We start from the raw sequence: 25,511 nt of genomic DNA on the forward strand, positions 1-25,511 counted from the left end.
TTTACAGTCTCTTGCCATGTGGTCTTTGCTTTTTGTCCCAAGGACATGCTATCCAGCACATGGCATAGAAAAATGTTAGAGTTCTGTCCATAGGCAGGTTCCTGCATATCTTGCTGAATCACAAGGTGTCTCTGCCTTCTCTCAATGGGTCAGTCGTACAGCTGATGGTTCTTAATGGGCCATCAAGCAGGCTAGGCAGAGCTGACACCAACTTGTCTGGGATGTCACCCAGAAACATAGCATAAGTTTGAAATACAGACAGTATAGAGCCACTATTCATAACTTCAACTATGAAAATGATACACATATACAGGTAACATAATTATAACGAGCCAATCATAACCTTCCCATAGACACCTCACATGACAACCTTTGTACAATATTTGCTGCAAATATATAACAGTGATCTATATGATTACAGATTCTGTCAATAACGTCATACCCAGGCTGAGGAGACTGTCCTCGTGCAGCAACCTCAGATACTGAGCAGTGTTTCTCTCTGAGCACGAGCTCTGGAGAAGAGATCAAAACCATGAAGCCTCAGAAACCCTCTCAGAAGAGTATGGAATATAAATATAAGGACAGATCACCATTCAGATCTGCCTCTAAGGGCATGGCTACACTTGCAGATGAAGAGCGCTTTGAGTGAAACCTGCCTTCAGAGAGCTCAGTAGGGAAAGCGCTGCAGTCTGTCCACACTGACAGCTGCAAGCGCACTGGTGTGGCCACATTTGCAGCACTTGCAGTGGCATTGGGAGCAGTGCATTATGGGCAGCTGTCCCACAGAGCACCTCTTCCCATTCTGGTGCTGTGGCTTGTGGGAAGGGGGTGGTGGGGGCGGGGCATTCTAGGTCCTGTCCCAGCACCCAGTGATGCATCGGTTCACATCCCAGCAATCCCTGTGCTTCCGCCCACATTTGGCGCCATCTTTCAATGTTTTTTGTACCGTGCGCTCTGTCTTCCCTTTTGGTGTGTGGGAATGGAGCCCGAACTGCTGAGGAATATGCTGACGAGTCTCGCCAGCATGTCACGTTTGGCAGTCGAGTTATTCCTTATGGTCCAAAGTGACAGTGAGGGCTCCGATGATATCGACTCGAGTAACGCATATGAGGCTCATGGACATGCTCACCACCGTGGAACACCGCTTTTGGGGTTGGGAAACAAGCACTTAGTGGTGGGCTCACATCGTCATGCAAGTCTGGGATGAGGAGCAGTGGCTGCAGAACTTTCGGATGAGAAAAGCCACTTGCATGGGACTGTGTGAGGAGCGTGCCCCCTCCCTGCGGCGCAAGGATACGAGATTGAGAGCTGCCCTGACGGTGGAGAAGTGGGTGGCTATTGCAATCTGAAAGCTGGCAACTCCAGACAGCTACCTATTGGTCGCTAACCAGTTTAGAGTGGGAAAGTCGACCGTTGGAATTGTGTTGATGTAAGTTTGTAGGGCCATTAATCGCATATTGCTCAGAAGAACTGTGACTCTGGGTAATGTGCATGACATTGTGGCTGGCTTTGCACAAATGGGTTTCCCAAACTGCGGAGGGGCGATAGATAGCACACACATTCCAATTCTGGCACAAGCCCACCTAGCCTCAGAGTATGTTAATTGGAAGGGGTATTTCTCTATGGTTCTCCAGGCGCTTGTGGATCACTGTGGGCATTTCATTGACATTAACGCAGGCTGGCCTGCGAGGGGCATGACGTACGCATCTTTTGGAACACTGGCCTGTTCAGGAAGCTGCAAGCTGGACTTTTTTTCCCAGACCAGAAGATCACTGTAGGGGAAGTCTAAATGCCCATTGTGATCTTTGGAGACCCCGCTTACCCTTCAGTGCCGTGGCTCATGAAACCTACACAGGGAGCCTTGACAGCAGCAAGAAGAGATTCAACAACAGGCTGAGCTGGTGCAGAATGACTGTGGAGTGTGCTTTTGGCCATTTAAAGGGCCACTGGCGCTCTCTGTATAGGAAGCTGGCCCTGGCCGATGACTGCATCCCCGCAGTTATATCCACGTGCTGTACCCTCCATAACGTTTGTGAAGGGAAGGGTGAATGATTCTCTCAGGCAAGGAACTCGACGGTTCAACACCTGGAGGCTGAATTTGTACAGCCAGAGAACAGGGCTATTAGAGGGGCCCAGCGTGGGGCTGCAAGGATTAGGGATGCCTTGAGGGAGCAATTTGAGGCTGAAAGCCACCAGTAATATTTGGTGCCCTGCACGGGAGTGAAGTGCAGTGGTTCCAATGTTAGTAGGAATCTGTGTTTGCTATGCTGACTTGCAGTGCCTGTTGCTTTCCTGGGCTAGGGTATTTTTTATATTTTTGCATAAAGAATGTTTTCAAAGCCAAAAAATCCATTTATTGAAAAGGAACACAACTGCTTGGGAAACAGAAAGGGCAAGGGGGTGGGGAACGGTACAATCACAGATTTGCGTATGTCCTGTTATCATACTCAGCCTTCTTGTCTGGAGTGCTGTGCAATGAGTGCTGAACTTCAGGATGGCTATACTGCATGGTGATGGGGGTTGTGTGCAGGGGTAAGGGTCGTAGTTTTCAAGGCTGGGTGGTGAAGCTACAGGTGTTGGAGGCAGCTGGTGGTAGTAAGAACCCGGATGTTGGGGAAAGTGGGTTGGAGGTGACATGGGGGCACAAGAGAAAGAGTTCTGGGACAAGGGCTGTATGGGGGGGTCGGGCATGGTAGTGCTCTGCTTGCATGGCTACGAGTGCCTGGATCGAGTTTGCTTGGCGTTCCATTATGCTTATCAGCTGATCCGTGCTTTGCTGACGGCGCTCCTCATTCTGCTGGCGGATCCCCCTTTCACTGTCCCGCCACTCCTGCGCTTTTTGATTTTTCATTACTTGAATGCTGCGTTACTTCATGCAACATATCTTCCTTGCTTCTACGTGGCCTCTTTCTGATTCTTTGGGGTCTTTCGGCCAGTGATAACATGGGCGGCTGAGATCTCAAGGTTGCATCTGTAAAAGCAAATGCAACACTTAACAGAGGCAGCATTGTTCACGTCAGTCAGAGCAATGATTCCCCCTAACTTAAGGACAAGCAGTCTACACAATAGCATAATTTTCCCATCCCAAAGTGAGCGCACATAACCCATGGGAGCCCCAAAATGGTGAGTAAGCACAGGGTCAAGTGTGACTGATTGTTTCACGGCTGTACTGTCCTCTGGGTTTATGTGCCTTGGGGAGAGCCAACAGCAGCAGGAGGCCCCTATACTGAACACTGTCCACACATTTTCCACAGGAGTTCATCCTGGAAGATATCTTCTTGCTGAGGGTGAAGTAGGCAGCAAGAAAGGGTCTTCTGCTGCCATGCGGCTTCTGCCCTGTGTGCAGCAATGGTCCGCCCTGCCCCTCACGGCACAGTGGCGCGGACAAGTTGTCCTTAGTGAGACAGGGACCACAGTGGCTCTCCCGAGAAACCTGCGCAAGCTCATTGTCCAAGTTCTGGGTGAGACCTTTGAAGAGATCACTGAGGCAGATTACCGTGATGTGAGAGAGCACATCAATGCCCTATTCTGCGTTCTAGGCATGCATGCGGCCCTAACCCTCCTCACCCCAAGAGCCCGCACCAAATAACTTCCTTCGCAAAATAAACTCCGCTTACTGGGAACCTTCTCTGGTGTTTGTCCTTCCCCAAGCACCAGCTGCCACGACTGGCTACCTTCCTCCTGGCTTGAGAGCAGCTCGGGATTCTGGAGTGTCTTCCTCCGCCTCGGGTACCTCGCTCCCTCTTTGCTGCTGCTCCTCTTCCTGCCTTTGCCTTGTTGAACTGGGCTCTGAAGTGTCCATGGTGGTACTCGGAGTGGAGGTGGGGTCGCCCCCAAGTATCGAGTCCAGCTCTTTGTAGAAATGGCAGGTCGCAGGGGCAGCACTAGAGCAACTGTTTGCCACACGGGCTTTATGGTAGGCATTCCGCAGCCCCTTCACTTTAATCCTGCACTGCAGTGCGTCCCGGTCATGGTCCCTTTCCATCATGTCCCATGATATAGAATCATAGAATATCAGGGTTGGAAGGGACCTCAGGAGGTCATCTAGTCCAACCCCCTGCTCAAAAGCAGGACCCATCCCCAATTAAATCATCCCAGACAAGGCTTTGTCAAGCCTGACTTTAAAAACTTCTAAGGAAGGAGATTCCACCACCTCCCTAGGCAACGCATTCCAGTGTTTCACCACCCTCCTCGTGAAAAAGTTTTTCCTAATATCCAACCTAAACCTCCCCCACTGCAACTTGAGACCATTACTCCTTGTCCTGTCCTCTTCCACCACTGAGAATAGTCTAGAACCATCCTCTCTGGAACTACCTCTCAGGTAGTGGAAAGCAGCTATCAAATCCCCCCTCATTCTTCTCTTCTGCAGACTAAACAATCCCAGTTCCCTCAGCCTCTCCTCATAAGTCATGTGTTCCAGACCCCTAATCATTTTTGTTGCCCTTCGCTGGACTCTTTCCAATTTATCCATATCCTTCTTGTAGTGTGGGGCCCAAAACTGGACACAGTACTCCAGATGAATAGAGGGGGACAATCACATCCCTCGATCTGCTCGCTATGCCCCTACTTATACATCCCAAAAAGCCATTGGCCTTCTTGGCAACAAGGGCACACTGCTGACTCATATCCAGCTTCTCGTCCACTGTCACCCCTAGGTCCTATTCCGCAGAACTGCTGCCTAGCCATTCGGTCCCTAGTCTGTAGCTGTGCATTGGGTTCTTCCGTCCTAAGTGCAGGACCCTGCACTTACCCTTATTGAACCTTATCAGATTTCTTTTGGCCCAATCCTCCAATTTGTCTAGGTCCCTCTGTATCCTATCCCTGCCCTCCAGCGTATCTACCACTCCTCCCAGTTTAGTATCATCGGCAAATTTGCTGAGAGTGCAATCCACACCATCCTCCAGATCATTTATGAAGATATTGAACAAAACTGGCCAGGGGACTGACCCCTGGGGCACTCCACTTGACACCGGCTGTCAACTAGACATGGAGCCATTGATCACTACCTGTTGAGCCCGACAATCTAGCCAACTTTCTACCCACCTTATAGTGCATCTATCCAGCCCATACTTCTTTAACTTGCTGACAAGAATATTGTGGGCGACCGTGTCAAAAGCTTTGCTAAAGTCAAGATACAATACATCCACTGCTTTCCCTTCATCCACAGAACCAGTAATCTCATCATAGAAGGCAGTTAGGTTAGTCTGCCCAAAGGTATCGAGCACAGCTGGGACTGGACAGCTTCCTCCCCCCAAACACTGATGAGGTCCAGCACCTTGCCATTGCTTCATACTGGGGATCGCTTGGCGCGTGGAGGCAAGGTCACCTGGAAAGATTCGCTGAGAGCACTCCACGCCTGGCTGAGCGAAGGGGATTTTCAAAATTCCCAGAGAATTTAAAGGGTGGTCTGAGGGTTGGTCACCTGAGGGCAGGGCAGTAGAGTTCAAAATGATGACCAGAGTGGCTAGAACAAGCATTGCTCTAGTTGGGGTGCACAAAATGTTATTCTGCTTGCCAAGGTGGAGTACTAGGAGCGCTCTAGCCGCGGAGTCAGACCGCTCTATGTGCCTTGCCAGTGTGGACGGGTAGTGAGCTAGTGTGCCTGGGACTCCTTTAATGCGCTCTAAGTCGTAAGTGTAACCAACCCCGCAGAAACAGAAGACAAACCAACTCCCAAGCCAGGTGTCAACAAAGTCAAGTGGATTATCACCTAGTTAAATGGCCATTCTTTTTCAGGAAGAAGGGTGCAAGCAAGAACTTTACATACTGATAATAGAACTACAGGCGAGGGGTGTTTACGCACCTTCCTCCCCCACTGTGTAAACAGACTGACTGTTGCCCGAACCCCAGCTGGAGATAATCTTTAAAGAGGGGGAAATGGTGTAAGAATAGAGAACACACACAACACAAACTACCTCTCTCCTCCATACTGTACCTTTCTACTCAACTCCTGTCTGCTCAGGGTAGCAACAATGCCTAAAGACAGGTTTCAGAGTAACAGCCGTGTTAGTCTGTATTCGCAGAAAGAAAAGGAGTACTTGTGGCACCTTAGAGACTAACCAATTTATTTGAGCATGAGCTTTCGTGAGCTACAGCTCACTTCATCGGATGCATACCGTGGAAACTGCAGCAGACTTTATATATACACAGAGAATATGAAACAATACCTCCTCCAACCCCACTGTCCTGCTGGTAATAGCTTATCTAAAGTGATCATCAGGTGGGCCATTTCCAGCACAAATCCAGGTTTTCTCACCCTCCACCCCCCCACACAAATTCACTCTCCTGCTGGTGATAGCCCATCCAAAGTGACAATTCTTTACACAATGTGCATGATAATTGATTATCATGCACATTGTGTAAAGAGTTGTCACTTTGGATGGGCTATCACCAGCAGGAGAGTGAATTTGTGTGGGGGGGTGGAGGGTGAGAGAACCTGGATTTGTGCTGGAAATGGCCCAACCTGATGATCACTTTAGATAAGCTATTACCAGCAGGACAGTGGGGTGGGAGGAGGTATTGTTTCATATTCTCTATGTATATATAAAGTCTGCTGCAGTTTCCACGGTATGCATCCGATGAAGTGAGCTGTAGCTCACGAAAGCTCATGCTCAAATAAATTGGTTAGTCTCTAAGGTGCCACAAGTACTCCTTTTCTTAATGCCTAAAGAGACACTGAACTGGGGGAGGGGTCCTGTTCTGAAGGCTTTCAACTAGTAAAGACTGCAAAGAGCAAGTGGTGAGAAACCTTTTGCGCTGAATCCATTTAGCTTGCTAAATTAGGTATTAGTTTGCATTTTATCTTATTTTCTTTGTGACCAATTCTGACTTTTATGCCTCATTACTCGTAATAATTTTATATTTCTATAGTTAATACACTGGTTTAGGTAAAATAAAACAAATTTATTTGGATTGAAGTGTTTAAGAACCACCACTTGTGACAACAAGGTATGTGCATATCGTTTTCCATTGATGAAGTGACAGACTTCATATGAGCTTGCCTTGTCAAGTAGAGAGCTGGGCAGTACAAGATGCACATTTCTGGGGGAAGGCCTGGGACTGGGAGTTGGTTGGTGTTGCCCTACATATAATTCGTGAATGGCAGGCCAGAGCGTTCATGTAATTCAGTTGGGAATGATTTTGCATGCTAGAGGCTGTGTGTGAACTGACAAGGAGTGGTTCTCACAGCAAAGCAGTGTAAAAGGCACTCCACATTGGAGAATTGAGGGGACAACTGTTCAACAGTTCAGATTGTACCTTGGGGAATGTCACAACCTTATCCATAATCCCCTCTTCTATGTGGACCAGTTCTCCTCAGAGCCTTTTTGACACCAGAAGAGACTACCTTGTGGAAAAGAGGATTCTCCCCTACCACATCCACTAGCTAGAGCATTATCCCTTTGGTACTGCCAGCCTCACAGAGTGGAACAGGAACCTAACTTTTCATTGGACAAATCTGATGTTCCTGTTGAGCCTTTACCTCCGAGGAAGACAAGTCTAACCTCTTAGTGTCCTCAACTTCTGTACATTGAAGCATCACTTCAAGGCTTCTCCGTAGCATTACTTATTGGTGTGCAGGGGGAGCTGACTCGAAGTCCTGGGGTGGGAGGGAAAGGGCTGTATATAGAGGGTGAACATGAGGGTTTTTGATGTGAGCTGGATGGTGGGAGAGAAGCAGGGCCAGAGAAGAGCTGCACTTGAATGAACCTTCTATTTTGATGAGATTTGGGATGTTGACTCAGAGCATAGAGTTAATTGGCACAATGTTAGATCCAAGGTGGCAAGAGTATATTTACTTTAGTAGAGGCTTCAAACCGTGGTCAACCTCATAATGTTCACCCCAGTGCTCCAGAATAGTCTTCTCAGATTCACAGGACATATGGCAGTATGCACTTATGTTACACAATATTCCAGACTGCATCTTTGACCTTTACAAGGGTGGTTGAGATACGTGTATCTGCCCAACAAGCACAGCGTGGATCGGTTGGTTACTATCACTCAAAGTCCTGTCTCTGACAGGGACCTTATGGTATCCACCAGCAGAGGGGTGTGTAGGGTTACAAGGTCTAGTATTGTGTGTATATATATAATATTTCTCCAAAGGTATCTTTTAACATCTGCTGAAAGCTTGTCACACTGGTCATCATAGTAATTTCAAAGTGTACGTAGGGATAATATGTAAGGAGTTATACACCCATACTGAAAATTATGTTTTTAAGGTCTGTCAGATGGGGCTGATTGCCAGAAGGTGAAAAGTGGGTTTCTTTCAGGCAGAAGATGCTTATCTATCTGGGTATATGTAGATTTAATATTGTAATCTTCACAATGAACACCTACCTACAGTCTGAGCAAAATGCTAATCAAATAATTGCAAAACTTGAGAGGAGATTCTAGACAGGAAGAAACAAGTAGCGGAGGGTTACCCTGTTTAAAAGTGAACACAGTAGATCATTGAACGACATCTGGGGGTGGAGAAGTACACCGTTATCCTTCACCAAGGGTATAGGCTGCCAGCTATGGATGGATGGAGGGTCCCATCCTGTCTGTCTCCTGGGAGAGAAACTTTGGGAGAGCTAATTTTTTATGACATGGGAATTTCTTGTTAAGTTTAGGCTCTAGAAAATGTTATGATTTTATTTTTTATTTAACCATTTGTTTCTTTTAATTCTACTTCTCAAATCTATTGTTTGTTAAATAAACTTCTTCTACTGTTTGTTATAAATATGTCTAAGTGCTCTGTGATGAGCAGAGTGGTGATCCTGAGGTGTAAGTGGTAAACTGGTGCATACTATTCCTTTGGTAGTAGAAGATCTGGGAATTCTGAGTGTCCAGTGCATTGGGGATGGGCACTCCAGGGGGTGCTTGAAGGACTCAGTAGAGTGTGCCTATTGTTAACTTGTAAAGAGAGAGCAGAGCTAGAAGAGGCATGGAAGTCGGTGTTCATGTTGGTGGAGGCTGGTGGTGTAGGGAAATTAATCCATCGCAGGCACAGACAAGGCTTCCTCATGTTGAAGGGCAGGTGGTAGTGAGGTGCCTAACAACCCTGGGTACCCCTGGAAAGTGTCAGTGTCCTCATCAAATTGAGGATGGATTCAACACAAGTGTGCAGTGGAACGTCTTTTCCAGTACTGCTACCAACAGAGATTCTAGTTATAGATGTCTCCACCCAAGGCTGTGGAGTGTCACAGTTTAGGGTAACTACAGCTGTATTTCCCTTCTGTGGTCTAGCAAGGCACTCCCCTCTAGGTTTCTGGCTCCTCAGTTGTCACCTTTCTTGGGCAAAGACTTGCATCTCTCTCCTTCCTGCACAGTTCCCTGCCTACGCTTTAAATTTCCCGGCAAGTAAATTACCCAAGCAGGCCTACTTACTGTCTCCTCAGAGGCTATAAACAGCATACTGTATATACTCGTTCATGAGCTGAATATTTTTGGTAAAAAAGTGACACATCAAAGAGCAGGGGCTTATAAATGGGTCTACACCAAAATTTGATGATTTTAAACTCTATGAAATCATTGAATTGAATATCTAAATATATCGTTTTGTTTACCTGGAGCATCTGCAGGCATGGAGCCCCTCAGTTCCCTGTGGCGGCGGTTTGCCGTCCCCAGCCAATGGGAGCTGCGAGAAGTGGCGCAAACGGTAATTCTCCAGTTATAAGGTCTGACACAGCTTTTCCTAAGCAAGCACATTCTGTCTTAAAGTGAAAGCATTACAGAGAAAACATATTACAACAATAAGAGATCCTACACATATGTTAATAAGCTTATCAGAGATCACCCTAGCTCCGGTAGGAGTCACTCCTTCAATTCCAACACAGGAGCTCTGTGGTTACAAGTTCATAACTCGTTCTGCTCAGAAACAGAACCCCTATGCATAACTTAGCTTCTCTGTTTATACAGCCTGAGTCTTTACCTACTCATGGTCTTTGCAGATCAATCAGCCAGACAAAGGTCCATTTCTCAAGGTGAAGCTTCCAAAGACTGAGGTTTGCATAACTGTGGGGGTACATTTGAGTATACCTCCCTCTAGAGATTCCCTGGAAAACCCATTTTCTTTAAAAGTTCATTCTTGTCTGGCACATTGTTTCCACTAGTCTTTTGAAGTTCATATCTTCTTAGGGTTTACCTTAGTCATGTCTCCACTCTAGAGCCATTATGTACAATCCCACAATAATATATAAACATTTACATTTTTAATGAACTCCTAAGATACTTAAACTTAATTCAATAAGGGTTGTCCAGGATATTGTATAAAAATTGCCATATCTGTCGGTGCATCTCGCCCACTTCTGAATTCAAGGGAAATGGCCCCCTCAAGAGACCTCACTACATGTAATTCGGAGCAATTTTGTTGGTGTGCAGGGTTTGACAATATAAGTGTTTGTGGACAGCACCACAGAGATTCATTACTTCGAGAGGCAAAGGGGAGCCAGGTCCTCACCACTATGTCAGGAATCCATACATCTCTAGAATTGGAATATCTGTCATCAGGGAGCATTCGTGGCCCTTCACCTTCCTGGCAGGTAGAATACCTTAGCAGACATACTCAGCACAGAGTTATCTGAGAATCACCATTGGTATCTTAAGAGTTCAGTCTTCCACAATGTCTTTTGCAGATGAGGGTTCCCACAAGTGAGTATGGTTGCAACATGTCGCAACAACAAATGCCAGAGATTCTGCTCCAGGGGAGGCATGAGCCCTCAGATGCCTTTCCCATTTTGTGGCTCCTGGTCTTATATATGTCATCTTTACAATACTTGGGATACTGAGAAAGCTGATGAAAGATGCCAGCCACATTATCGTGGTCACCCTGGCATGTGCAAACTCACCTGGGCCAGTTTCTGCTCTCCAGTCTACTGAATCTTGATTAAGAGGATTAGATCAAGCAGGTCAGGCTAAATGATCAGTCTGTCTATCATAAGGGCAGCTAGTTCCTGCAGCCAGACCAGACATCTTTGCATTGGGCAGCCTGAATCCTGGCTGGATGACAGATGCAGAGAGAAGCTGTTCTGTTGAGGACATCTTGCTACCAAGTAGGAAACATTTGACCAGACTGATGCACGTGACCAAATGGAAGAGGCTTTTTATCTGGGCATTGAGCAACAGCTTTCAGCATTGACAGCTCTGATTTCCACATTATCAGAATAATCATAATTATCCCTAAATTCCATAAGAATGCACCTGGGAGTTGTCTTTGCAAGTCACTCCCCTGTCCAAGGCCACAGCATTTTCTTGCATCCCGTGGCAGTGAAGCTTCTAAAACGGCTTTCCCATGGGTTCCCTGACCAGTGGGAAAACTTACCTTAGTGGGATTTAATCTGGTTTTCACTGGACTGATGGATTTCTCCATTCAAGCCCGTGGCTACTACCTGGTTCTTTACTATGTTTTCAAGAAAACAGCTTTTCAAGTAGTCATCACATCAGCCAGAGAAGAGGGGGAGATCCAGACCCTCGTAACAAGGCACCCTTGCATGTTCCTTTATAAGGACAGTTTGCCCTAGACCTCACCCAAAGTTTCTGTCCAAGGTAGTCATTTTCATATCCGTCAGTATCTATTCACACCCTGGTTTTCTTCCCTAAATTCTTTTCACCCAGGTAAAAATGAAAATGCCACATGCTAGATATTGAGAAAGTTGTCCTTTTTGTTTAGAAAGGACTAAGCCATTCAGGTGCATGCCTACACGCACATATTCTCTTGCTGTCCAAGTGGGTCTCGGACTGTATTAAGACTTGTGGATTTTTAGCTAATTAAAAGCCCCTTGACAAATTCGGGCTCATTTCACTAGGGTTCAGGTGGCATCTGCAGCCTGTCTGGGTGGCATCTCCATAACAGAGAGATGTAGGGCAACCACATGGATCTCGGTGTTTGCTGGTTCAAGTGTCCAGATCAGATGCTAGGCTTGCTGGATGGTCCTGCAATCTTTGTTTAAGTAGGACTTCTCTTGCCTGCCTCCAGGGCCTGGGCAATTCTTATTACTCAACAAGAGTGGAATCTGTGTGAACAGTCATTCAAAGACAGAACAGTTACTAGCTCTACAGTAACTGTGATTCTTTGAGCTGCGTTGTCCACACAGATTCCATAACCTGCCCTCCATCCCTGCTAGTCAGAGACCTATTCTCATGGGATTCTTCATGGTAAAAGAAGTCAGTATGGGTTGCAGCTGCTCCATCCGTTATGCTCTCTGCTTTGAGAGAGTGGCCAAGGCGCAGGCCTCAGTGGACAATGCTGTTCAAAAGAATCTAATCTTGCATGTATGGGATCCATGTGCGCCAAGATTGGAATCTGTGAGGGCATGTAGAGTAAGTAACCATTCTTTAAATGTTGGAATATTTGTGTAATGTTAACACTGGATATATATTGAGGTTGTCTTAGATATGAACCATTGTTACTATATCACAAGCTTTGAGTAATGAATGCAAGAAAAGATAAAGTAGGTACACTTTATGAGGAGAACATAGTTCTTCTTTCACCTATACTAGGAAGAAAATAAAAATATATACAAACTGGGGATCGTTAGTGCCTGAATACACCTTTTTCAGAGACTAGTTTCTGGCATCCTAGTTTACAACATGAAGTGTTGCAAGCAATACCATACCATTCATTATATGAGGAAGATTAGACTAAACTTAATATGGCTTTCACATACTTCACTGAGGTGGGGATGGGAGTTTACTAGTACTACAGTGATGATCTTACTGGATTTCATGTGTCTTTTCCAGGAGAAAAGAGTGAAAGCTTTCACTGTGTCTTGAAGTAGCACTGAAACCCTTAAGAAGCTCTTGATGCTTGTCATTTATGTAAAGGTACTCTTACTGTGGATGCACAACATTTATTTCACATTTCTTAATATATAATGGATGAGATATTAAGTTTCTTGGTTTATTAGTCTTGAAGGACTTGGATTTCACCAAAGGTCTTGAACCATTTAACTGTATTTTCAGTTCAGTTGCATAATGTAGCTGTTAACTGAATTTCTACAAGGGGTACATAAGTTTCTCCAGGACACTTTTTAAATGTCTTGTTTTGATGGACTACTTTTTAGAAGAGTCAATTCATGGAGCATTTGTCATGCTAGTTGAAGCAGAAATTCTTGCAATCAAGCATTTTTGAATTTGTAAGACCATAAATCACTCTATTTACTATAGCAGAAAGAGACTAGAAATTTGGGAAAATGAGCATGTGCAATCAAAGTTCAATCTCATTTGATTAAAAAATGACTTAGAGTTCCTGAACATATGCATATCTCTTTATACTCTTAGTACACTACTTGTTGATTTGGGTGGTCTCTGCTTTTGTAACTGACAAGCAGTAAGTCAATCCAAAACTTTGGGACCATTCTTGGGTTCCTTTCCTAGCAGTTGTGATGTCCTTCCAAAGTTTCTGTTCTTCTTTTAGTGGGGACAGTTGCAGTAGTGGTGCTCCTTAGGGACTTTCTTTAGAAAAATGAATGGTTGGTGGGTCCAGGGTCAGATATAAACAGTATTAGTACTGTATCCTTCCTCTACTGATAGCCTAGAAAGCCTAGGCTATCAGCCTAGGAGTTCTGAGAAAAATCATTTGTTTATTTCTGATCTCTTCTGACTTTTTGGTCATTTTTTTTAGAACTTAAAAGGGGCCTCTCAAGGTGATTTGCAATTTTATATGTTAATGTTTCTCCATCTTCAAACAAAACTAAATTCAGACATGGTGTAAATACTTTTTAGTTGCTGATTTGCAGGATTAAGCGTGGATTGGGAGTTGGAATGGAGTTATAATCCCCGGTTCTGATATTTATTTGCTGTGTCCTTGCTGATCTGTAACCTGTCTGATTCTAACCAATTAAGGTGCCACTAGTACTCCTTTTCTTTTTGCGAATACAGACTAACATGCCTGCTACTCTGAAACTTGTCTGATTCTGTTTCACTAGCTGTAAAAGTAGGAGTAGTGGTGTTTTTTTAAATCTCAGGGATGTTGTGAAGCTTAACGAAAGTCAGCAATTACACAGCACTTTACTATTAGTGAGTGCCAGAGGTGGAATATTCTAGCTTCTGGTCCTGGGTTTAATCCACTAGACTATGAAGCACTGCCACTCTCTCCCACCTGCTTATTTATGTGAGTTTATGAATTTTTAATAGGATAGGGGGATGTCAAGGCAATATTATGTAGAACTATTACATTCCTCTTCTTCCTGCACTGATGCAGGTGTGCCAGTGCAAGATCTCTAGTGTAGCTGCTCTAAACTGATGGGGGAGCTGTCCTGACAACTTAATTATCCATCCTCAATGAGCGGCAGCAGCTATGTTGGCAGGAGACGCTCTCCTGCCAACATAGCGCTGTCCACGCTGGTGCTTAAGTTGGTGTAACTTCTGTCACTGAGGGGGGCTTATCTAACCCCCTGAGCAACATAAGTTATACCGACATAAGTGGTAGTGTAGACACAGACTTAGTAAAACAAACAGCTTAATGTACACAGAAAACATTGTAAATGGTACTTTGGAATACTATGAATAATGTTTAAATAAAAACTATTAGTAAAATATATATATAATATTCATATTCAAATACAAGGTTGCAACATAACATTTTCTATAGTTTAGCACACATTCCCCTCTGATCTTCTCTTGGATGACTTCTCATCTTTTTCGGGTAACCATAATGTGTAATGTATTTCATCTGGACTCCTTAGAGCTTAAGAATAATGAGAGCATCTCAGTCCTTTCAGACTCTTCAGAAACCTGTTAACAAGCAATCCGGGGATCTCCACAGATAGCAGCATTACAGCCCTTGGTTTAATAGCTGACTGTGTCCCCAGTTGCTGGGGAAACAGATATCTGTATCATGTATCCAAAGTGGCATAGGTATTGGGGTCATCATGTAAACTAACCATTTCCTGGCTCTCGCTAGGGGCTCATCACTCTACAGGGCACTATCTTCTCCCAATAGGCCCAGCTAAGTCAGGCAAGAATTTACCAAACTATTGTCTCATTAAATGCTGCCCCATTCTCTCTCTTTAACTAAGACATAATCCCAGTTTGAAGCAGTTAGCTGATAGCTAAATGTAAGTTCTATAGGCTCTGTAGCCACTAGGGGAAATGCATGCGCCTCCCTCAGCTCTCCCACTAGGTCCATAAACCACACCGTGATGGATCAAATATTTATCTTAAAGGAAAGCTTCCCTACTAAGTAAAGCTGGAATAATACTCACCTGTATCCAAACTGGTACAGGGATTGTGATCCAGCCCTCTCAGAAGTTACGTCTCAGTCCTTTGTGGAACAGCCATTGAGTCCACAGGGCTGTCTTTAACTCCTATCTTTATAATGCATCCGATGAAGTGAGCTGTAGCTCACGAAAGCTTATGCTGAAATAAATTTGTTAGTCTCTAAGGTGCCACAAGTACTCCTTTTCTTTTTGCGGATACAGGCTAACACGGCTGCTACTCTGAAACCTATCTTTATAATGTTCCCCCTTGCACTCTGGCTCAACTCTTGGAGAATGACTGGGTGTTTGACTTCTCAAGTGAATTGCCCACACCAAAATTTTCCTATATAGCTTCAGAAACAGCTCATGAGCATGATTAGTAACTGCCATGCCCTATTTCTTGATATTTCTGGACCCTTCTAGGTGAGTTGCCCTGGCCTGTACTCTGCAGATGTGCAGACAGTACTTTAATTAAAATGTATACTATTTCCAACTGCTTCTCTCCCTTTCTTTGGTCCAAACAAGGTCAAATTCTGCAGTATAAAGCACATGGGTTTCACTTGCTTCAGTGCAAATTTTAGCCCCTCTTTCCTCCACCCTATTCCCAGCTGCTTCAGGAGGTTTTAAAGAACATGAAACCTAATATTTCACCAAATTTTCCTGATTTTTTTTTTTTAACAGCTTTACCTAGCTGTGGAGTGCTGATCAAGAACATATCTCACTGTGTCAGCAATGGTCTGTAAGATTGTCATGCTTCAGTGAAAATCACAGGGTGGGCTTAGGAGTAAGGTTGGATAGGACCACTCTGTCTAGCAAGGACTCTACAGTTTTTTTCCAAATGCTTTTAGTTTTTCTTCTAAGAATTGTAATAACTAGCTCAATAAAGAAACTGTATGCCCTTGCCATCAAAAAGTTTTCCTAATGTTCAAGGTACGTATAGTCTCAACTTCATACTACCATGCTGTGGGAAATGACTCAAGTTAGGGTTTGGCTGGTAGCTGCTGTTGGTTAATATTGCTAATTTTTTAATTCTGCATCATACTATGCAGGTTTATTTCACCATTCTTTAATTTCCAAAAATTGTGATGTCGTTTCAATGTGAATTTAATATTTCTTTATCTTGAATATGATTAATTAGCATGAAATTGCATCCTCCTAATAATTCCTTTCTCTACCATCTTAATTTTTGTTCCTTCCTGCCATCATATGAAGACTGAGCACTTTTGAATTGACAACCTTCAGTATTTAACAGCTTGCTGATTTAGAATTCTTAGTTCTTTTATCCATCTTTTGTGTCAGTCCATATGTTTGGTTACTGCTCTTCTCTGCAAGCAGGTAGACAGTGTTTTGGGACTCTTTGATGATCATGCTTTGCATTTGAGGTGCTTACCGGTTACCAGAGTTCAGCTGCTTGTAGGCAGCAGATGGAGTATCAGTACCATTGTCAGAGGTAAACCAAAAGGAAAAAATTGAGCAGGTCTCATAGGCCTATGAAGATTTGTATGAAGAAGCAGCTGCATACCAGTGACTGCAGCACCTCAAGACATTGACATTCTATAGGTTCTCAGTCCCGTGAGTAGAAGTCCTGACCTCCCAGGTATACAACACGGTTCATTCTTTCAAGAACTCCAAGGCCAGGAAGCATCCACAATACTCTGCTTTTATTACACACGTCATATCCCACATTTCCTGCAGAGTTGTGGAGGGTGTAGAAGACCAGGAGAGGGCTTTTGGCTTAAAGAGAAGGTATTCAAGGTAATGCTGAGATCCTCCGTACTCCAGACTCTTTCTCAACTATGGGGTCATGGTTTAGTTCTGAGATTGCAAGGGGAGGTCTGCTGAGGCAGGTGGTAGCCAGGAGAGCAAAGAAGTCCACCAGTCTACCCTTCCATCTCCTTTTTAAAGGGACCACTTCCCCTTGGATTACCAGTTGATTCATCATTGGCAGCCTCTACCAGCTCTGCCTAACCAAATGTTGGCCTCTTTTGTAGCCAAAAGCTGGTTGCTTAATATCCCCCACTCCAAAGTTTTCGTATACTAATTACCTTTAGATTATATAAAGAAAAAGTTGTCTTTCAGAGAGAATAGTGTGTAACTTGCTTTGTCCCACTCCCTAGTATCCTCTAACATATGGACCAGTATTCTAGAAAGAACTAAATTCAATAGCAATGGTCTCCTATCAGACAGATAACAGAACTGGGATCATTAGACTCTGCAAACAGTAGGTTATTCTATAGAATTTACATAAAATATTTTAAATATTCAGATTTGAGATTATCTTGAAAAGTCTGTCAGGCTGTCATATCTGTATTAGAGGGGGGAAGAATGCAAGACATGTATTCTATATATTTGTCACTCAATAAAAAGGATTTTACAGATCAGTGTTGTACTTAAAGAAGGTGTGAAATACTGAAAAGGGAAGCTATAAATGTAAAGTCATGTCAGTTGAAAAAAAATTGTTTCAAGTCCTACAACTACCCCATCTGATTTATTTTCTTTAAGTTCATTTTCCTGTTCAGAAAGGTTTCTGTTCCCTGTTTTTGTAAAATATTTGCACAAATAAGGAACTGACACTGGAACAACACAGAAATATATTTTCCTCTGTTACAGCCAACCTGTGGCTCCAGAGCCACATGGGGATCTTCAGAAGTTAATATGTGGCTTCTTTTATAGGCACTGACTCCTGGGCTGGAGCTACAACCGCCAGCTTTCCAATGTGCCGGGGGGTGCTCACTGCTCAACCCCTGGCTCTGCCACAGGCCCTGCCCCCCTCCAACCCTTCTGATCCCCTCCCCTGAGCCTGCAGTGCCCTTGCTCCTCCCCCCCAGAGCCTTCTGTGCACCACAAAACAGCTGATCGGGAGGTGTGGGGAGGAAGGAAGGGGGAGGTGCTGATTGGCGGGGTTGCTGGTGGGTGGGAAACGCTGGGAGCAGGTGTGGGGAGCTGCTGGAGGGTTGCTGACATATTACTGTGGCTCTTTGGCAATGTAAATCGGTAAGTTCTGGCTCCTGCTCAGGTTGGTCACCCCTGAGTTACAGTAATCTTGGGTGTTACTTGAAACAACCGTAGAAGTGGGAATTTGAAGAAGGGTAAAATTTTCAAAAGTCTCTAAGTGACTTAGAAGTCTGTCTCTTTTGAAAATGGCTATTAAGCCCTAAATTTTGTCTGGAGTCTCTTAATCTTACACAGCGTCCAATCTTTATGGTAGAATTTTTTGATATATGTAATTCTTTCACTTAATGCAGGATAAAAATTTGGGCTTTCTGGATCTACAGGGTTTCTTGGGATTGCGGACTTCTCTGAATATTGTCCAATATCTAAATCTACTATCCAGCAGCCTATATGAAAAATGAGTTTGCAGGGTTCAGTAGTTAAATACAGGGTAAATACCTTGGTGAGTTAGCCCATCCTGCACTATCATGTGCTGGATGGGAGAGGAGTGTTAGAATTTTGCTGTCCTTGGACTCTCCTCAGGAAAGAATGGGTACATCAGACACCCATTTGCCAATCTGCTGAAAGAGCTTTCTCTTCCTACCCCATAGTCTCCTGACTGTTTTGTGGAGGGTGGTGGGGTGACTCTGCTCATTCGTAGGACCAGTGTTGGTGCTATATATAGCACAGTGATTGAGACCTGTTTTGTTTTACAACTGGCATTCAGAACCTGGTATGGATCTGTGAAACTGACAATCTTAACTTTCATTCTGGTAGGGCTTGAGAAAGCTGTGAGTAGCAGCAAAGGCACTGAAGTGGCCATCCTGAGCCTGTAGACAGATGGCACTGCATCAGCTTACATTCAACAGGTATTTTTAAAGGCTAGAAACATAACATTTTAAATAAAATCTTAAATGCTGCTGAAATTGGCAATTTAAGCCTCCTCACTCACTAGGCATAAGAATGAGAAGGGGGATTTTTCACATTCTGAGGGTGCATATTTTAATGTCATGTCAATACATCCTGTGTTGCAATTCTAAATCAACCCTGTCACTTCTAAGTTCTACTGTTCAGAGTCTCAGCCTGAAGAATATTCACCAACCCCCATCTTTTCCCCAATAATCTTAGCAGAAAAAGTGCCTATACAATTTTCTGTGTTTGGATTATTGGGCAGAGTAGCACTTTCTTGAATGTCACATTTTCATAGCACAACTGGGTGAAGGAAGAAATAAACTTCAACACAAACTCTAGTCTGTCAAGGAGAAAAACTGACTATAAATGGGGAATTCCTTCTAAAAGATCTTCAAAATAAGAGATGCCATGTAGTGATCCCTCCGTGTATAGCTGTTTGCCAGTGTCTGAGCTCTGGGCTATGCGGTAGCATCTCTTTGGGGCTTAGACCCTGAGTGGATTTCCACATGACATTCCAGTTTACCTGATTATATGAAAATCAAAGCACTTCCATAAAATAATATGAATTCCACAGGAATTAATAGATCTGACAGGTGCTTGCGGTTGAACCACAGGTCTGGAAAATATAGTAGTGAACACCAGTGTTTATGGCTGGAGCTCACCTGGGCAGTGCATTTCCCCAATGATGGGGTCAGTATCCGAGAGGAAATGGTAAATAAGCTGTCTGAAATGAGAGTTAATACTTGTATTCCTACATTTTCAAGGCAAAGTCAAGCATACCATCAAATAATGAAAATGTTTAAACTTCCTTCAACAGAATAATATATGGAAGAAATCTTCCTCTTGAGACTATGGGGAGAGAAATATCATAGCCTTTTCAGTGAACTACATACCATGAAACTGGTTGTGCCAATTTCTAATAATTAGGAAAATTATTTGAATAGGTGTGCACGAAATGTGGGTCACCCACAAACTTTTAGTGACACAAAGCTAACTACATAAGTGGTTTTCAGCTGCCCTTATCAAGGGGCAAATATACTGTGACAAACTAGAAATCACGCTCTGCACTTGTAGTTAGACTTCGTATGGGAGAGATCATGATGCAGTCTCAAACTAGGGATGTCAGGAATTTGGATAGTTTAAATATTCTCCAGTGTGCAGAAAACACTAAGGCATAAAAGGCTTGATTGTATGTGCAGTTATTGGAATTCTTGTATACAGGACTAGTTAAGGACTTGAACACTAATTCTAATTGTGCAATTTTCTACTTTAGCATGGAGAATGATCAGGAATAAAATGGGCCACAACACATTTTTCAGTACATAACCAGTTAAATCTTGTTCTGATAAGATATATGGGGCAACTAAAACCTCTAGTAAACCGTAGCTGCAGATCTTGTTCTAGTTTTCAAGGTTTTACTGTTGAGTTGCAAAATAGCAGTGTCTGATCCACAGAGTGGGAGAGCTGCAGATGCTATCCTGTAAAGAGCGAAACATGAGTGTCTTAAAGGTTTTTCTCAACAGTTCTTGACTTCCAGTCTAAAGGGTTTTCCTTTCACTTTAAACAAAAGTTTTACGTTTTGTTGCAGCAGGAAAGGAATATATTTTACTGCCTATGTGTTAAGAAGAAGAAAAGGAGTACTTGTGGCACCTTAGAGACTAACAAATTTATTTGAGCATAAGCTTTCGTGAGCTACAGCTCACTTCATCAGATGCATGATGTGTTAATAAGGTATGTAAGAGGCAATTTCAGGTACATCTTCAGAATATCCCAAAGGCTTGGATGATTATTTAGAGTGCTGTGTAATTTCCCTCTGTTTTACCTAGGTGGGTAAAGTAATTATCGGTGAAGGCATTCTTCAAACCTCAGTCAAACCAGAGCTGTCTTCTTATAAGGCAAAGTGGCAGAGGTCACACTATATAAGAAATATGCAAGACAGTAGCCTGGGCTTCAGTTCATCTTTTTGTCCAAACAAGTAGTGGGTGTTTTTTGGGTTTTTTTTTGGTTTTTTTTAGATATTCTTTTGGGATTCCATGGGTGCAGCGAAGAGTAACTCTAACTTGGCTTTTGAGTTCTTCAGTAAGAGCCCACTCTCTCTCTCTTACAGGATTAGCTGTAATATTGATCATGTCATTCTAATTGTTCAAATTGTCATTTCAAAGTCTCAGCTGTTAATAATAAGCTATCCTCCCCTTTGATAGAGGATGTCAAACTTCAAATGATTTTTCTTATTCTGCTGGCATTGGAGAAGTGTACCCAGACATTTGCATTAGTACAGAAAAGTGTAAGAAAATTTTACCCTTCTGGGAATGGAACAGTTGAAGGAGATGTTTGTATTCTGAGTATTGTAATAAATGCTATTTCATCAAATTTCATATAGAACTTTTCTTATGATAGGGTCTGATATGGTTTCAGGAAAGTGAGTGATTACTGAAATCTCCTTGAAGCTTCTATTTACTACAACCCTCTGTTTTCAGGAATTTACTATGAACATCACTGTTTCTAACTACGTACTGTTTTCTATGTAGAAATAACCTGTAAATATATTAATATGAATATATTAATACACTGAGTTTTAAATTTGAAAATTGAGCAGCAGAGTGTTGGGGACTAGTGGAACACAAAATAGAATAATGAGTTAAAGATCTTTATATGATAAGAGAAACCTTTATTCCTGTCGTTTCCATAGCTAACATATCAACAGGCATGCCCTTATTCCAGTTTGCCATTTGGTTTTCATAGAATTGCCAAACAGCTGGGTGAATAAAAATCAATATTTTACAATAAAAAAACCTGATTTTTTTTCAAATTGGATTTTTAAATTTTTGTTTAAATTATAACTTTCTTTTTAAAAGTAAACCTGTTTGAAATGAAATCTGAATTTAGTATAAAATTAGGGCTGTCGATTCACTGCAGTTAGCTTGTGCGAGTAATTTAAAAAATCACTATTAATCACAGTTTTAATCGTTGCACTATTAAACAATAGAATACCAATTGAAATTTTCTACATTTTCATATATATTGTTTTCTGTGATGTAACTGAAATCAGAGTATATTTTTGATTACAAATATTTGCCCTGTAAAAAGTGATAAAAGAAATAGTATTTTTCAGTTCACCTCATACAAGTACTATAGTGCAATCTCTGTTGTGAAAGTTTACAAACGAAGATTTTTTTTGTTACATAGCTGCACTCAAAAACAAAACAATGTAAAACGTCAGAGCCTACAAGTCCACTCAGTCCTCCTACTTGTTCAACCAATCGCTATGACAGACAAGCTTGTTTATACTTACAGGAGATAATGCTGTCCTCTTCTTATTTACAGTGTCACCAGAAAGTGAGAACAGGCATTTGCATGGCGCTTTTGTAGCTGGCATTTCAAGGTATTTACATGCCAGATATGCTAAACATTCGTATGTCCCTTCATGCTTTGGCCACCATTCCAGAGGTCATGCTTCCATGCTGATGACGCTTGTTTTTTTAAAAAAACAAACAAACAAACACAAAAAAAAAGCGTTAATTAAATGTGTCACTGAACTCCTTGGGGGAGAATTGTATGTCACCTGCTCTGTTTTACCTGCATTCTGCCATATATTTCATGTTCTGGCAGTCTCAGATGATGACCTAGCACATGTTGTTCATTTTAAGAACACTTTCACTGCAGATCTGACAAAACGCAAAGAAGGCACCAATGTGAGATATCTAAAGATAGCTACAGCACTCAACCTAAGGTTTAAGAATCTGAAGTGCCTTCCAAAATCTGAGAGGGACGAGGTGTGGAGCATGCTTTCAGAAGTCTTAAAAGAGCAACACTCCGATGTGGAAACTATAGAATCTGAACCACCATAAAAGAAAATCAACCTTCTGCTGGTGGTATCTGACTCTGATAATGAAAATGAACATGTCTGTCTGCACTGCTTTGGATTGTTAGCGAGCAGAACCCATTATCAGCATGGATGCATGTCGCCTGGAATGGTGGTTGAAGCATGAAGGGACATGAATCTTGAGCGCATCTGGCATGTAAATATCTTACAACATTGGCCATAACAGTGTCATGCAAATGCCTGTTCTCACTTTCAGGTGACATTGTAAACCAGAAGCAGGCAGCATTATCTCCTGCAAATGTAAACAAACTTGTTTGTCGGAGCGATTGGCTGAACAAGAAGTAGGACTGACTGGACTTGTAGACTCTAAAATTTCACATTGTTTTATTTTTGAATGCAGTTTTTTTACATAATTCTATATTTGTAAGTTCAACTTTTATGATAAAAAGATTCCACTATGGTACTTGTATTAGGTGAATTGAAAAATACTATTTTGTTTTTTTACAGTGCAAATACTTGTAATCAAAAATAAATATAAAGTGAACATTGCACACTGTGTATTCTGTTATAATTGAAATGAATATATTTGAAAATGTAGGAAACACCCCAAAATATTTAAATAGTATTCTATTGTTTAACAGTGTGATTAATTACGATTACTTTTTTTAATCGCTTAACAGCTCTATATAAAATATGTTAAGTTAAGGTCTACTTTTCTATATAAAGAAAGTAGTTTTCCCTGGATTCTAACTTTCGAAGTGAACCTTTATAAATATAGCACAATAGGTCATGTATTGTATTTAGGACTTGATTCTGTGAGGAACCCAGAGGTGTGCTACTGGGTGCAAGAGACTGGCAAAGTTATCACAGGCACTGGGACCCAGCCTCTGACTCCAAGAGACAATATCATGTATCTCATCAGGATCATACACTGAGCCCACCTGGGTGGTCTTACTCCCATTTTATAATGTCTCCCTGCCTGAGTTCTGATTGGCTCAGTTCTCAAATTATGAACATTTATGACTCCACCAGCTGTGAAAACTTAGGTCTGGTCCGTACTACAGACCCATATTGGTATAACTAAGTTGTTCGGGGCGTGAAGAATGGCGCTATGTCAGTGGCATAGCGTCTCCCGCTGACATAGCTACCACCTCTTCATAAATATTAACTATGCTGACAGGAGAGCTCTCTCCCTTCGGCTTAGAGCAACTTCATTAAAGTGCTATAGCAGCACAGCTGTATCAGTGCAGCTGTGCTGATGCAGCATTTTAAGTGTAGACTTGCACTTACCCTGCAGCTCATGGAAGAACACCTGAAGTTTGTATCCAAAACATTTAAGGTTGTTTTGTTTAAAAAAACAAAACCTGTAAAATTTATGTTGTTTTGTGTGTTTAAATTGCAGTTACTATACTAATGCAGCTTGACATAGAACATGAGCAAACAGTTAATTATCTAGTTAAGTAAGCAGTATATCATTTACCATTTTCCAACATACTAAAAAGTACAATTAATAAGAATCTGAAAATATTAAGCTATATAATTAAACAAATATATGTAGTTTATAGAGTACTCTCCCAGGTAGCAAAAAGATGTACAAAATCTAGGGTGAAGGCTCTCTTTTTAGTTGTAAATCAACATGTTTTAATGGTTATATTAACCAATGAGAGTGCACCTCTCCGTATATAAAATGACTGAAGTACAAATGGAAAAGTTGATGGTTTAAATCAAGGCTTTCCACCCTGACAACAACCCCTCTTTTGACAGTATTAGCAGAAGTTATACTAATTTCATTTAATATAAAATGAAAAATTGAATAGGCCATAAACTTTTTCTGGTGGTGAAGGGAAAGGAATTTTTCCTGTCAAGTTTGGAAGATTTCCTCCATTTTGAATGTCCTGAGTCACAGCCATTATTCTTAGGCTTTCAGAGCCCATCACTTCTTTTCCTTGATCTGGTGGAGTAACTACTGTTAGAAAAGCACAAATCTTACTGGTCCATCTTTTCCCAAATCTTACTGGTCCATCAAGCACGCAATACAGTTCGACCCCAGTTGTTTGAAACTGTAGTGTATATCATTGTTGCTGAGTTTTTTGTAACGTACGATTGCAGGGGCAGGTATGAAAAAGTAAGTTTGATTTACAGCTACATAGCATACCGTATGTTCCAATGCCCTGTGGCAGTGATTGGGAAAGGAAGGGCGGTTATTTTCCCTCCTCTCCCCCCCCGTACAATGAAATATAAATGTCCAAAGGCATGAACATTAAACTGTTGTCTTAAGATCTGAATGCTGTTAGCTTGACAAGTCCTTTTCGTTAATTTAAGTTTTTTAAGTATTTGGAATTTAGTGAGAGAGAACTGAGTTACTACGCTAACATTAAAATGAACTGTTTAATTTTTTAAGCAGTATAATATACCCTTTTTATGGCCATCGCAGATCTTATTCAGTTACTCTGCATTAGTGATAGGGCCACTGTTCTTTCAGAAATCAAAATTTACTTTTGAAACAAATATCCCAAGGCGCATATTTTCTGTGCACTTCAAAATGTTAAATGTAGTACTTTTTATGGTGTTATTGAAACAGTTCATGAGCACTTGTAAAATAGATGGTGGGAGCTTGTATCACATTTGATGGACAATTATACAGGTATTTTAGGTATAAATCTGGA

At 42.3% G+C, this 25,511-nt stretch overlaps 1 protein-coding gene across 7 annotated transcripts in view; it reads left to right on the forward strand.

The window, feature by feature from the left end:
* Nucleotides 1-25,511, forward strand: part of PACSIN2 (protein kinase C and casein kinase substrate in neurons 2) — a 130,565-nt gene that overhangs the window by 12,816 nt on the left and 92,238 nt on the right. The window contains exon 2 of one of the 7 annotated variants that reach the window (XM_073317067.2): nucleotides 18,888-18,979. The exons of the other annotated variants lie outside the window; for them this stretch is intronic. The gene's annotated coding sequence lies outside the window, so the exon portion shown is untranslated. The remainder of the gene's footprint in view (nucleotides 1-18,887; nucleotides 18,980-25,511) is intronic. 7 annotated transcript variants of the gene reach the window in all.

Source organism: Lepidochelys kempii, chromosome 1 (assembly GCF_965140285.1).
Source record: "Lepidochelys kempii isolate rLepKem1 chromosome 1, rLepKem1.hap1, whole genome shotgun sequence".
NCBI lineage: Eukaryota > Metazoa > Chordata > Testudines > Cheloniidae > Lepidochelys > Lepidochelys kempii.